Here is a 12,388-nt window from a genome sequence, read left to right as displayed (position 1 = left end):
CTTGTCAAAAGCACACACACACAGATACACATACGTGCATGCACGCAAAGTGATATCAGCTGTATGCTACCAGGCTCACAGACACTGCAGATTATAGAAATGACTGCACATAAAACCAATAACTAAGTGTCTGAGATATCTGATGGTGTGTTTGGGGGGAGCTTGTTTTCACAGAGGCTGTCTGGCTTATGATGCCCTGTCCTCGTTTGTTGAGGTCACAGTCGTATTCACGCTGTATGATCAGGCTTATATCTTGAAAGCAGCTGTGTTTTTCCTGTAACTTATTCTACCATTAAGTCGGGAGACAAATTGATGGTCCAACCGTTATTTTAAGTGGCTTGTTGTCAAGAACCCAAATGCACAAATAATTCTAGACTAATTTTACATGGATGAAAGATATACTATATACCAAACCGTTCATTTTCTGAAACAAGAGTGCTTTTATCCGGGCCAGAATCGTACAATCATTTTCACTGTTGATTAAACTGCAGATTTTGCGATTAATCATTTGGACCATAAAGGCAAAAATATTGAAAAATACGCATTAAGAGTTCTTCTCGGGTTACTACAACAATAGTTTTACATGCTTCGGTCCTCAAAAAGCACATCAGTTTTCTCATACTGTCCAGTGCTGCAGCACTGTATGCCCCCTCGTTCTCAAACGCTCCTGTCTCTTTAAAGCCCCCCTCCCAAAAATCTAGTCTCTTCTGATAGGTCAGCACACACACACCTGAGCAAGCACTGCTAACAGCAAATGACCTGCAGGGCTAAATCGATTATTGTGTGCCAAACTAGCCACGACACAGTGTGGTGTCACAAAAGGCATACAATTAAAGGCGAGACTACTGAGGAGGTGTTTCAGGAGCAAAGAGGAGCTTCTGTTGGGGTGAACTTTTACCTTTTTAACTTTGAGGACCTTAAACATGTACAGAACATATACAAAACACAGAAGTAAAGGAATTAAAGGAAAAGACATAGCAGGTCTCCTTTAAATCCTTGTCTGTAAAGTAGCTCTGTTTTCAGACCGATTACCAAAATCTGAATAAATCAGTTAAATAATAAGTTTAGCGTCAAATAAGAAAAAAAAAAAAAACTAGAGAGATTAACATATGAGAAGCTGCAACAAAGAAATATTTAGTATTTTTGCTCCAAAAATGAATAATGGACAAACAAAAAATAGACAATTTTCTTGTTCTTCCATCCATCCACTAATTGACGGCTCAAGAAATGTGCTTGTTTCCAGAAAGAGGTGTTAAAAATTCAGATCTCATTTGAGCTTATTTTCGTCCCTTTACAAGGAATAACGCGCTGTGAAATAGACGCAAATTGGCTTGCAGGCGAGTCATAATGATGATAAACATGTTGAATAACAACAACAAAGCCGTGTTTACTGTCATTCACGCTACCAGACGATGACAACACAGAACTACTTTCTTAATCTTTTGCAAAAGTCTGGAGTAATCTAGTGTCAAGACAGTCAGACAGACACGTTGCCGGCAGCCATATTACAGGTGACAGCTTCAGCTCCGCTCTCCTTAGTCTGGGATATCATGGCTGGATGTGCTCTTATCAGTGGAAAAAGACAGAGGGATTGTCTTCCTGGGATTTTAATGCAAAGCAAACAACACGTTTTGAATTTCTTTCCATCAGTTTTTTTCTTGTCCGCGTCTCTCTGTGATGGTCTCTCTTAATCTTATTCTCCTGTTTCTGTGGTGTCCTATAATATCTACCTCTTTCTCTCCCTCCCCGTGTGTGAGTATATGTGTGTCTGTGTGTGTCTCTTTGTGGTGGTGCACAGCTGTGTGTGTGCGTCTGTCTGTGCAACAGATATCTGGGCTTAGTCCATCCCGCATACCTCTGTCAGCTCAGACTGCTTAAACCCAGCCTGCCCGGAGTTCACACAGGAGACAACACACATGTACACAAACCCACACACACACACGAATCAGAATGAAGGTTATTGCCAAGTAGGTTTTAACATGCAAGGAATTTGCCTCGATGTTTTTGTGCATAACAAAAACAAAATGGATAGAGAAAAAAAAGCAAAAGATAAAAAGCGAAGGCCCTAAGTCAAGAAGCATGAATAGAAAATTGAAATTTGACTATAAAGTATTGAAAATATTGCAGTTGATGCAGTCTAAGAATATTTGAAATGTTCAAGAGCGTATTCCCTAAAAGATACAAAGACACAAATTTAACAAAGACCGACAAAGAAACATTAACACAGCTCAGAGAGAATAACCAGATGCTCCCGTCTCCTTCTGAACGTGACCTTTCTGTTTGATGTCTCTGGCTATATCAGCCTCTCCTCTTCCCTTCTTGTCCCTCTCTGCCACTCCCTCTCCGTGGTCGACTCTTGTCGATCCCATCTTACGCCCTCCCACTCCGGCTCTCGTCCTCTTGTTCTCAGTGTATCTTTCAGCAGCCGCAGATGCTATCACGCCACACTGGAGGTCATCCTCGGTGCATGTTTGTGTTTTACCCCCATTATTGTTTCCATCAAGCTAAGCCCGGCTTGAACAGACGAATCCTAGCTGCTTGCGTGTGTGTGCGTGCTTGTGTCCCGTCATTCAGAAACCTAACCGCGACCCAAACGGCATGGTGGAATTGCCCACATTAAATTGCATGAGCTTACAAATGTTCCTTTTTTTTCTCTCGACATGCGTGTCTGCCTGTGCCCTATTAGCCTGAGGAATTCTTGTAATCAAGAGCAGCACACACCACTGATAATATTTATCCACAACCCCTTAAAGGAAACTGGTAGCCACTGTTGCCCCACTCCCCCCCACCTGAGGGATAATATTTAACCACGACCCCGAGGCTGCTCTCACCCTCTCAGGATCAGGCCAGAACAAATGACATGAGGAAATTAAAGCAGGGTGCTCTGCTATTTTCAGCCTTAGTCACATTTTATACTTCCGTGCCTTAAGTGTTCAGGGTAGTGGCAGATATCTGTGAGATAACTGGATGTACCGTGTTGTTGTTGAGCATCAAAGTTTAAATGATTTTCGGGTACGGTGATGATTTTGGATTCAGTATTTTCTCACTGAATGGTGGCAAGAAAAACCATGAAAGCAGGACACAGACTATCGAACAAAACTGAAACCCTCCAGTAGAATATGGAAAACTATAACACCAGCAATAGTTATTTTTTAGGGAATAATGCATGGATTTTGATTGAGAAGAATGTTTATATGACATGTTCATTACCTGACTTTCACATCGGGATGTGGATGGGGATGGTGGAGTTACAGGCGATGAGGCAAACGCAACGTTTCAGCATTTTTTTAGTGCAAATCTCCTGGATATTTTTTAAGCGGGACCACGGTGTTTCACATTTTGTAAGGGTCACACAGCGAGATAATTTTAAAGTGAACTCGGGACAATTTCCAGTTGTGTTTGTGGCTACAAAACCAAGATCAGATTTTCATCCAAAACTGATATTTTCCACGGGATGTTGGGCCATCTCCAGTTGTGTTTGTGGTGACCAATACAGCCATTTTAAGCCAAACCATGCTGTTTCCTTAACCATAACCAGTTACTTTTCGTGCCTCAGCCTAACCAGAGCCTATCCCATGAAAAGACCAAAACCAAAACTGCATTAGTCGAACAATATCTTACAGTTCAAGTCACAGATGTATTATATCATGCTTTGGCTACACAGATAATACTTCTTAGTAGCATTAAATCATTGCTGGATTCTCTTTTCATTGAATTTGTTTATAAAAAGAACGTTGGAGGAGTGTATCTGTCTCCATCAGTTTGCCTGTGTGTGGTTCAACAGAAATAATCCTGTGTGCCTCCTCTCACCACCATCCCCTTCTCTTCACCTCTCTCTTTGTCCGAGCTGACGTCCAGCTGTTTGGATGTGTCACTGTAGTACAAATGCGACAGATTTTTTTTCTCTCTCTCACACAAACAACAGTCCTTTTGTTCCAGTTCTTTTTCAAAGGCCTCTCTCTTTTTAAAGCATACGGGTGGTGCAGGGGGCAAAGCACTCGCCCGCCACCACTGAGACGTGGGTTCAATCCCCGGAAGTGACTCCCACTGGTTGGTAAGGGCACCTGCAGGGAGGTAGTTGGATGGGGATTGTCCTTCTGGTGAAGGTGGCAGGTGGGAAACACATGATGAGGAGGCAGCCCATGCCTGTTTCGACCTCCCCAGAACAGCAGCAGAAGTGACAAGTGCCGTCCTCCACGGTAATTGTGCTTTCCAAACTGTGATTAAATGGCTGGAGAGATATAAAAAGAGGCCTATCTGAAATGTGCATGTGTTTGAGGAGTTGTTTGTGTCTCCACTGGGACTGGAACAACGGATTGTAGGAGGAGGAGGAGGAACAGTAAGAGGGAGGCGAGGGAGGCATCCACTGGAGACAGCTAGATTTGCAGCTTGCGTCAAAGCATAGAGTGCCAGAGATTAATTAAACTTCCCCCTGTTTTGGAGGTGTGTGTATGTGTGAATGAGTCAGAGCGGTGATGAGTAGGAGAGAAAACATGTTAATTGCCTTCATGATCAATGCCAAATTGCAGAAACATAGAATTTTACATAACGAGCCGCCCCACCTTCTGTGTCTGCACAAAGAAACTGTTGAGATGTTAAAGGAAAGCTGTCCCACGAGCCGAAAAAGACATGCCTCATGCCCGCTGCAAGTGCACACACACATGCTTGCACGCACTCTTTGTGTAGGTGTGTCTTTTTCAGTGTGTGTTTGTGTGCCTGGTTGATTCTGCCTCAGAGAAAGTAGTCATTCCCCACTGGCGGGCCCACTGTGTGTGCTTTTTCAGCTTAACCCCTGACTTGGCAACCCTGCTGTGACCTCACGCTGCTTTCTGATTGGCCCGAGACTGTGAACTTGAAGGCCAGGAAGGAAGATTGGAGGGGGGGCAGCTACTAGGGGCTACCCGTCCTAACAACCAGCAGCTGATCAAACACACAGTCAAATTCAGCTCAAATTAAATGCAACACATGTTTCTTTGCTTGTAAAAAGTGTTTTTTTGTTTCGGCATCGCTGTAGCAGTCTGTCTGCTGCTCCTCGTCTAAAGTGTGTCATAACTTCCCATCATTTAGGAGCTCTTTGAACACACTGCAATGTCAGATTTCACCATTTACAGCAAGTTTATGAAAGAGGAGAGGATTTTATTAATGACAAATATGTCAAATAGGATATTTTTTTGGCGCCTGTGGGAGTAACTCCCCAAATTCCCTTCAGGAATAGCTCAATTTTGGGAGTTGCTGTTGTTTAAACTGTCTAAACGTATTGAAGTGCTGTCCACAACAAATTCCTAAAAACTGTGATAAAACACACGCATTCACACAAACATGCATTGGCGCAGTCTGGATTCAATATTGTTAGAATGTATCCGGCATAAATGAGGCACATACACATGTTTGTTTTCCAAAATGGTCTCTGTTGATTGGCAAAGCAATGTACGTGCCGTGCATGTTTGTCTCCCATTACACTCACACTCATGCTGGGGGAACATCCCTGACTGTCTGCCCGTTGTCAGCGCATGTACTCGCTTCAGAAGAAACATTGATGAGGCAATTGATCCCGACAGTCATTGTGATTGCAAGGTCAAAACTCCAGACGCTTTCGCCTCTTTCTCCGCTCGTTCGCTTTCTCTCGTCTCACCGTGTCTCCGCAGAAAGCCTCATATATGTTGTTCTTCCTGATTAGGTTTACCACTGATTGCAAGAGCCAGATCCACACACAAACACACCAACGCACACCCTCATCTCTGTAGATGTTGTGGTTGTTTATTAAGGCAGAAAAAACAAAGAATGAATGCTGTTTATGATTAGATTTAAGATAGACAGTCGTAGCTGTAGGTCATCGCGAGGTCATCAGTCTGTGACCGGCACTATCTGTGAGATCATCACCGTGCTGCAGCAGCAGCAGGTATGACGTCATTCGAGGTGATGATAGCACAGAAGACAGCTCCATTTCACCAGTTGAAAGGGTAACATGTGACTCAGATAACCTTTCAGCATCTCCTGTGCGTGTATTTGTGTGCGCGTGTTTGCTCCAACCCCATTACCCGAAATCGGTTTACACACCTATGATGTCAGCGGGCCTTTTTATAATGTCTTTTTAGACCTTGTGAAGCCACAAGATTGCAGTATCACATCCCCGCAGTGTTTGGATTTATTTTCCTTTAGCCACCTATCATATTTATAGGTTTTGTATTTATAGGGTCCTCTCATTACTGCTGTGTCTTTTTACTAAAGTCTCCCACACATGCTTCCGCAAGCAGAGGCGCCCACTACTGCATTGAAGGGGCTTCCTGCTAACATGAGACCACAAATGTGTTAATTACATAAGGTCATGTGTTTCTTCCTGAGAAAGGCAATAAGACTCAGTCTGCTGCATAGATTAAGATGTTATTTTTTTTGCAGTTCGACCTCAATCATTGCATTAGAAATGCTTGATCATGGGAGGGCAAAGAAATACCTTTTCAAAATATTACTTTCGGTCTTGACGTGTATAACCATTAGATAGCTAAAACCAGACCCTCTCACATACAACATGGAGTCAAAATGTTTGGGATCTTTATCAGATGGAGCAATACTCATTCAAGGACAGGTTCATAGAGAGCTTAACAGCAAAACAGCATTCTCCTAAACAACTAACTAACTGGGGACAAATAAAAGAAATAGACAAAATGGCTCCAGACAGCTCATCCAACGTAATCTACAAAAGCCCTGAGATCCCAAACTGATTTGAAAAGAAGTTATTTACTCCCTCAACGGGCGGTTGAGCTTGAGCAGCCACTTCTGATGGGGAGTGCTAACACTACACTGAAGATTTTGTCTTAAAAAAGGGTGTAAACAACATCTTCTCAAATCAATTCAGGATGTCAGGGCTTCTGGAGACCAATGCTGGATGAGTTGTACCAGCCTATTTTATCTTATTTTTCTTTGGTTCTTTTCCCAATCTACACTTGTTAAGCTGCAACGCTGTTTCGCTGTCAAGGTCCAGAACTGACAACTTCATCCAACTTCCACTCGGCCTGAGGCTGAGCAGTTTCCTTTAAGGCTTTAAAAATCCACTCTTACCACACAATGGAGCCCTGTCATAGTTTAATAAATACAATGAGGGTTTATTGCCCGATTGTGTTCGGCCCTCCTGCTTGATCCTTACGTTTATATCCCCTATTAACAGATATTTGATTTACATGTCACCTGCCACCTTTTATTTTACAAAATATGTGGCCTGTATTTTAACATACCTTAGGGTGAACAATTGATTGATTGATTTGATGTAATTTGGAGTGGAAATGTATGTTGTTTTCTATGTTCTATTTGCCTAATACTTGAATACGTGTAAAAATGTAATTTATAGCTAAAAAAGACAGATGTAAATGTGTATTGTTGATGAAAACTAAATTTAAAAAGAGGTCAATAGAGAGTATTTGAGAAGTATACACAATAGAGAAGCTGCAAGGATTTCAGAGTGCTAAATGATCACTTGCCAACATAAATATCCCCGAGGTACTCGCAGTTTCTTTACATCATTCGGTTTTACGTTTTTTTTTTTTTCTCTTTGCTTGCCATTTTATTCCTGACCATCTGCCCTGTTTTTTTCTTTTCTCGTTGCGCATTTTAATTCTGTGCAGCTGTATGGAGCAGTTACAGGCTAATTAAAAGAGTAAGTATTTGCGATGCTATCTGTACTGTCATGGCCGTTGAGAGAGTCTTAACAGCTGCTTGGTGTACTGTATCTGCTCAGGTCCTGGTGCCTGCCACTGCAGTTTGAGCAGATGAATGTGCGGGCCCTTAAATCAAGTGTAAAATAAAGAATTGAGAAAGATAAAGGATGCAAGGAGGGGCTTATAATTGGAGGAGCCAGACACGCAGTTCGGACCGGTGAAAAGGAGTTGGTATGGAGACGGGGAGCAGACAGTCGCGGAGACAGAGGCGGAGGAGAAAAAGGGAGGGATTTGAGAGGAAAAGAATGAGTGAAACCTTAGTACCTGAGACGTGGGCTGAGGCCTTAAGCTGCTGGTGCCAGAATGTGTTTTTACGAGCCTGCGGTCAGACGGAAATAAAAGGCAACCGAGCGGCTGAATGGCATCACACACGCACACACACGATTCAATGGCCTCTCACAGTTTGGTTTTATAATGTCACAGTTATTCAATGTCTCCAACCGCCATAATACAGTGTGACTGAACAAGCAGCACACTCTCCCCATCGGTACGGAGGTAGGGAACGAGAGAGGGGAGGAAAGGGAGGTTAAGAAAGCATTAGCAACACCTCTGTATTCCTTTCTACGGTGCCAAGGGCATAGAAAGAGGTTCCCTTATGTTCTCTGGAATCATTATATAGATTTTATGGTCAATCATTGGCCTTTTTTAACGCAATCCCTATGGGGCCATTTCTCTTTTTTCTCTCTTTCTCTGTCTTTTTCCTCTTTTTCCACATTTCCGTTTCTTATTTCTGTAACCAGTAACTTATAATGGGCACCCCAAAGGAGTTTGAGGGCTTCAAGCCATACCAATAGCCCGGTGAGAAAAGTGGTAGAAGAAATGGCAGTAAAAAAAGATGAGCGGTTTATTTCTCTGGAAGCAGAAACGTGGGAGAATGATGAGTCAGTTAGCAGAGGTTATCTGAGGTTCCCTCTTGTAACGATGTGGTGGTAAATGGTGAGTGACCTCGGAGGGTGGCAAGAGAGTAAAAAGAGTACAGATCGTCACCCTCTTTAGCAGAGAGGATGTGCAGAATGTAAAGAATAGATGGAGAATATTTTGGTTCGAGGCTCCTGAAAAAGGACACAGGCTCACTCTCCTATGTACCGTACAGAGTGGTACTAAATGATGTTGCCATGGAAATGCCGAACAATTGTTGCATTATGGGAAAGGGAAATAAAATGATCAAGATGTACAGTTTTTTTTTATTATTTGGACAACCCTTCTTAACTTTTGTAACACTATCTTACAGAATGGGAGTTCAGTTGAGTCAACGCAGACCCACAGATGTGTCAGAAACAATTTATTTGCAACTCTTAACTCATCCTTCATCGCGGCTCGATCGGCGTTCCGGTTAGAAATATTACAATAAAGCCTCTATTGATGCTCAGTGTGTGTGTGTGTACACATTCTGTACAAAAGGCTAAAGAGCTTCGATTCAATTTGTGCGGTACGAGCATGTTATGCAGCAGCAGTAGCATGACTAATGTTGCTGAGTCCCATACACCCACACATACGCACTGACACACACACACACACACACACACACACACACACACACACACACACACACACTCGTAGAAAAATGTAGCTGCTTCTTCCTTTTGAATCTTTCTCTCCATTACTGTCCAGCACTTATTTACTCTAACTCCCATGTGAATACACAGCACCAAACACACACACGCGCGCGCGCACACGCACGCACACACACAGAGCTATATGTGCATTTGAACATTTTTACACTTGACGGTGGACATCATATCCTGCGTATAGCTGTTTGTCTCATTGAGCTGTCAGTCACTGCTGCCTGTTCTATATTTGTGCATGTGTATGCATGTGTGTGTGGCGGGGGTGGGGGGGCGTCATTGTTCTGTAGAGGTTTAGAGGTCAGTGTGTGAAGGGGACATTTCAGCGGCATATTTCCCAGAGGTCCTTGCAAGTCTTGACTCAATATAGAGCCAGTGCAACCGACCCTTGTGCGTGGTTTGCACAGAAGGGCAGTGTGTGTGTGTGTGTTTTGTTTTCTATATAATGTCCATATGTCCATATGACTGAGATTACAGGCCATCTGTGTGTGTGTGTGTGAGAGAGAGAGAGAGAGAGAGGAGAGAGAGACTGTGTATTCTGTCTTTTTCACCATTAGCATTCCTCAGCTTTGACGGACAGTATGGGAATGAAATGCCTCTTTCATGTGGCCAAACTCTGTGTTGCGTGTGTGTGTCTGCGTGTGTGTGGGTGTGTGTGAGGAGATCTTTTCACATGAATCGTTGAGATAGAGAGGGATACATTTCCCCCTTCAGTGGTAAAGTGCTTTCAGCACTGTACTATTAAGGGCTATTGTTAGAGTTACCCATGACCTGGTCATGACATGGGGCTGTGTGTGTGTTTCTATGTGTGTGAGAGTGTGTGTGTGTGTAGGCTGTTTGTAAGTGTCTATGTGATTCTTCAGGCTCTAATAAGGGGGTACTCAGCCTTGGAGTTCACCTTTTCCCCTTTAATTGCGCTCTCCCTCTCCCTCATCCACACACACACAGACACACGCACACTCAACTGCATCCAAGCTACCTCTTAACAGATATCAATTAGATTTTCCTCAAAGCTGAGCCTTAAAGCAGTTATCTGACATTTCACGAATATGACGAACCGATGACACACATACATCACACATACCTGCATACATACATTCATACACAAACACAAGCATGATGCACAGATGGACAGAATTTATAAAAGTGTGGACTTGATGAACTGGGGAAGGCTGCTCCAGAGTTTAGGTGCTGCCACAGCAACAGCATAAACGCTGAAATTGTGGCATCGAACATTTTTGCAAACCATGGATATGTTGATCCTAGGATTTCTTTCTCATCTTTCTGTGTCTTTCCATTTCAATCTTTAACTTTTAGGTCAGCTTAGGTTCAAGCACAATAATCACTTTGTTTGGAAAAGCTTGTGTTTTGGCTTAAAATATCCGCTGCGGTTTCTTCAAAAATGGCTGCAAAACGTCCAGATTGTCGCTAAAATTCCCCGGGTTCATCAGTAGAAGCTGGACTCAAAGGGCGGTCTTGACGCAAGGCCGCCGTCTCACCTCGCTGTCACGCCGCCACCATACCCTCCTCCTCCTTACATTGACATGTCATTTAATATGATTTTATTCTGGTGACTGGGCTGAAATGAGATATGGCAAGTTAGGTGAGAAGACACTCTCTGCTCTGTGGCACCAGTTTACAGTTGCTTGGTGACTTCACCATGGAGATGTTACATGTGATGAGGTAGAAAATCCTGGTTCTGTCTGTGAAAGTGTACAGTTTTTGTGTGTGTGTGTCTGCGGTGTGTGTGTGTGTGTGTGTGTGTGTGTGTGTGTGAGAGAGAGAGGATAATAACAACAATATAAATTGCTTTGTAATGTACCATCATTGAAGAGGAATTTGTTTTTGGAGACACTGGTGCAGACATATCGATTACCACCATAGCAACATAAGTACATACAGGCATAACAGGACCTCACAGTCAGCGCGGAGGGGTGTGTGTGTGTGTGTGTGTGTGTGTGTGTGTGTGTGTGTGTGTGTGTGTGTGTGTGTGTGTGTGTGTATGTTTGTGTGAGGGAGGGAGAGGGAGAGGGAGAGAGAGAGAGGGAGGAGAGAGCAGTGTTTTATCACCGTGGACTCCTCACTTTTCAAAGGGTGGGAGAGCAAGAAGGATCATGGGTGGGCCCCAAAGAGACCCTTTAGAGATGGAGACGCCACTTCAGAAAACACTCAGCCTTCACAAAATGGAGGGAGGAGAGAGGGGGAGAGTCGATAGAGGGTGAAGGGAAAGACTGGATATTAGATTTTCCACGGAGCTAGATGATCATCAATGTGTGTGTGTGTGTGTGTGTGTGTGTGTGTGTGTGTGTGTGTGTGTGTGTGCATGTGTGCATGTGTGTGTGTGTGTGTGTGTGTGTGTGTGTGTGTGTGCGTGTGTGCGTGTGTGTGTATTTGATTTGACCATTTGCCAGCTAGAGTCTGGGTGTTATTCCCTCAGCTCCAACAGCAACTTGCTGAAATACTTCCTGGTTTTAGGTCAGGTATTTCCCAGCAGCACGAAGGAGGTTGTTTACCAAAGATAGCCTTTAAATGTATATTACTCAAAGCAGCACTTATTTACTCCTCTCTTAAGTGGATGTGTTTACCTGAACAGAAGCAGCTTTCTCTGTCTACCTCCTTCTCTGTCACTTTCTCTCTCTCCCCCCCCTTGCTTTCCCTCTCTTGCGCTCCGCTTCACTCAGTCACACACTTCATACCTATTTTCACTTCAGTCTCTGCGGGGCCTGCAGCCATTAATTGTGTCCCAGACTGGGACCACAGAGAAAAGTGTGGATGGGAGTGCTGGGTGTATGCACGAGAGAGGCGAGGCAAGGCTGGGCACAGCTCTCTCCAGGGGAGGAAGTCGCTCTCTCATATCGCTGCCCACATCCATCCCCCAGAATGATCACCTAAAACTCAAAGCTGGGTTCCCTGCTGTCCCTGAAGATGTTAGTCACTAGAATAAAACAGCCTGTTTCCTTTAGTTTTACTTCAGGATAAGACAATCGTTAATGCACCCTGAAGAAGCAACAGTGAAAACCCTCGCTTCTTTCTTCAAGACTCTGACATCGCTGCAATCAGGGATTTCATAACCGTCTTTTTGCAACCTACAAAGAATAAATGTTCTAAAAGATT

At 43.6% G+C, this 12,388-nt stretch overlaps 1 protein-coding gene across 3 annotated transcripts in view; it reads left to right on the top strand.

The window, feature by feature from the left end:
* Positions 1–12,388, top strand: part of aopep (aminopeptidase O (putative)) — a 78,018-nt gene that overhangs the window by 50,510 nt on the left and 15,120 nt on the right. The window lies entirely within an intron of this gene.

This window comes from Sparus aurata, chromosome 5 (assembly GCF_900880675.1).
Source record: "Sparus aurata chromosome 5, fSpaAur1.1, whole genome shotgun sequence".
NCBI lineage: Eukaryota > Metazoa > Chordata > Actinopteri > Spariformes > Sparidae > Sparus > Sparus aurata.
The sequence above is the reverse complement of the archived record's forward strand: the minus strand, read 5'-3'. Positions and strand labels throughout refer to the sequence as shown.